Source organism: Eremothecium gossypii, chromosome VII (assembly GCF_000091025.4).
Source record: "Eremothecium gossypii ATCC 10895 chromosome VII, complete sequence".
Classification (NCBI taxonomy): domain Eukaryota; kingdom Fungi; phylum Ascomycota; class Saccharomycetes; order Saccharomycetales; family Saccharomycetaceae; genus Eremothecium; species Eremothecium gossypii.
This window is the reverse complement of record NC_005788.4, coordinates 520,001-522,500: the sequence shown is the minus strand read 5'-3', so window position 1 is coordinate 522,500 and position 2,500 is coordinate 520,001. Positions and strand designations below refer to the sequence as shown.

Below are 2,500 nucleotides of genomic sequence, written 5' to 3'. Positions count from 1 at the left end.
CTGGCTGGGGTTAGGAAGAGGATGTCGACTGCAAGGCAGCGGAGCGTCGGAGCAATGCTTTGACATGCCACTACTGGGTTTGCAAGCCGGATGGAACAGAATGGCAGCGTATGAGGCCGGGAGCGTGCACAAGACTTTCTTCCCTTGGTGTGGGATTTTATTATGTCTCGCCTGTCGTCTGCTTGGAGGGGTGGGCGCCTATTTTTTCTTCGTCTGCCCGCGGGGCGGCCCACGTCTTTTTATTTTTCTATTTTTCTATTTTTTTTTTTTTTCCGCGGGGCCAGCGCCTATACGCCATACATCTTTTTTCTGCCAGTGCTAAGACTGGGAGAAACAGCGGTAAAAAGGCAGATTTTCGCATGGCGCTAAGGACTGGATATATATTTCTGCCGTAGAGGAAGAGCTGAGTTTTTTATCAAAAATACAACCGGGTATATAGACAAACACCAGGCGGGTAAGAAAAATAGCCTGGGGGGTACTTCATGCGAAAGCAGTTGAAGACAAACAGAAAGAAGTCTGGAAACAGAGTTCGAGTAGGTTTGTGCAGTTCGTAAGAGCTCAATGGCCTCGTCGAGCGGTGGAGAGAGTCGCTAAGGGATCGTCAGATACCTTAGTCTCTATACAGCGCAAGACATGGGTGATGGCGGGTTTGTTCTATGCAAAGTCATTGGGTTTCCCTCTGGCGGCGCATACAACACCTGCCTAACCTGAACAGTCTCATCCTGGGCATCTAGCGATCCCATGGGTGAGCAGCGGAGGATTTGGTGGATTACTAGCCAATGGCAATCCAAACCAAAGAAACCGACTTGGGGGAATGCCTCATTGAATAGCCGGTGTTTCGACACTGTGATTCTCTGAGTGTAACCTCCTCTTTGGTTGCCGATATTAAACCTGTTCTGTGAAACATCGGAGCGGTGTTTAGTGGAAAGCAACTAGAGGAACTCAAAGAGTGCTATGGCATGGGGGCAGCTGTTGCGAAGGTGTAAAAACCCGAGCTCCGGTTCGCTTGACACAGAAGTTACTTTCTGTATCTCTATCAGTCTATCACCGAAGGACCCGTGGTGTGCTTTGCGCATTTTCGGGTTGTTCTTTAAGATAGTTATCTGGTTGATCCTGCCAGTAGTCATATGCTTGTCTCAAAGATTAAGCCATGCATGTCTAAGTATAAGCAATTTATACAGTGAAACTGCGAATGGCTCATTAAATCAGTTATCGTTTATTTGATAGTTCCTTTACTACATGGATATCTGTGGTAATTCTAGAGCTAATACATGCTTAAAATCTCGACCTTTTGGAAGAGATGTATTTATTAGATAAAAAATCAATGTCTTCGGACTCTTTGATGATTCATAATAACTTTTCGAATCGCATGGCCTTGTGCTGGCGATGGTTCATTCAAATTTCTGCCCTATCAACTTTCGATGGTAGGATAGTGGCCTACCATGGTTTCAACGGGTAACGGGGAATAAGGGTTCGATTCCGGAGAGGGAGCCTGAGAAACGGCTACCACATCCAAGGAAGGCAGCAGGCGCGCAAATTACCCAATCCTAATTCAGGGAGGTAGTGACAATAAATAACGATACAGGGCCCATACGGGTCTTGTAATTGGAATGAGTACAATGTAAATACCTTAACGAGGAACAATTGGAGGGCAAGTCTGGTGCCAGCAGCCGCGGTAATTCCAGCTCCAATAGCGTATATTAAAGTTGTTGCAGTTAAAAAGCTCGTAGTTGAACTTTGGGTTTGGTTGGCCCGTCCGATTTTCTTCGTGTACGGGATCCAACCGAACCTTTCCTTCTGGCTAACCTAGGGTACTTGTACTCTAGGCGAACCAGGACTTTTACTTTGAAAAAATTAGAGTGTTCAAAGCAGGCGCAAGCTCGAATATATTAGCATGGAATAATGGAATAGGACGTTTGGTTCTATTTTGTTGGTTTCTAGGACCATCGTAATGATTAATAGGGACGGTCGGGGGCATCAGTATTCAATTGTCAGAGGTGAAATTCTTGGATTTATTGAAGACTAACTACTGCGAAAGCATTTGCCAAGGACGTTTTCATTAATCAAGAACGAAAGTTAGGGGATCGAAGATGATCAGATACCGTCGTAGTCTTAACCATAAACTATGCCGACTAGGGATCGGGTGGTGTTTTCTTATGACCCACTCGGCACCTTACGAGAAATCAAAGTCTTTGGGTTCTGGGGGGAGTATGGTCGCAAGGCTGAAACTTAAAGGAATTGACGGAAGGGCACCACCAGGAGTGGAGCCTGCGGCTTAATTTGACTCAACACGGGGAAACTCACCAGGTCCAGACACAATAAGGATTGACAGATTGAGAGCTCTTTCTTGATTTTGTGGGTGGTGGTGCATGGCCGTTCTTAGTTGGTGGAGTGATTTGTCTGCTTAATTGCGATAACGAACGAGACCTTAACCTACTAAATAGTGCTGCTAGCATTTGCTGGTTGCGCACTTCTTAGAGGGACTATCGGTTTCAAGCCG

General features: G+C 45.9%; 2 non-coding genes across 2 annotated transcripts in view, besides 2 other annotated features; both read left to right on the top strand.

Annotated features, from left to right (window-relative positions):
• Window positions 1–482: part of a sequence feature (AGOS_NTS2_10) that runs on past the window's edge.
• Window positions 1–2,500: part of a tandem repeat (rDNA repeat including RDN25, RDN5.8, RDN18S, RDN5, and spacer sequences composed of 39 identical tandem copies of an 8197 base pair unit.) that runs on past both edges of the window.
• AGOS_ETS1_10 lies at window positions 483–1,100 on the top strand. Its single transcript, NR_149441.1, has one exon. It is a non-coding gene; the product is annotated as an external transcribed spacer copy 10 (transcript).
• Window positions 1,101–2,500, top strand: part of AGOS_RDN18_10 — a 1,795-nt gene continuing 395 nt past the window's right edge. The window contains exon 1 of the ribosomal RNA NR_149558.1: window positions 1,101–2,500. This exon is cut by the window's right edge and continues 395 nt beyond it. This is a non-coding gene — a ribosomal RNA (18S ribosomal RNA copy 10).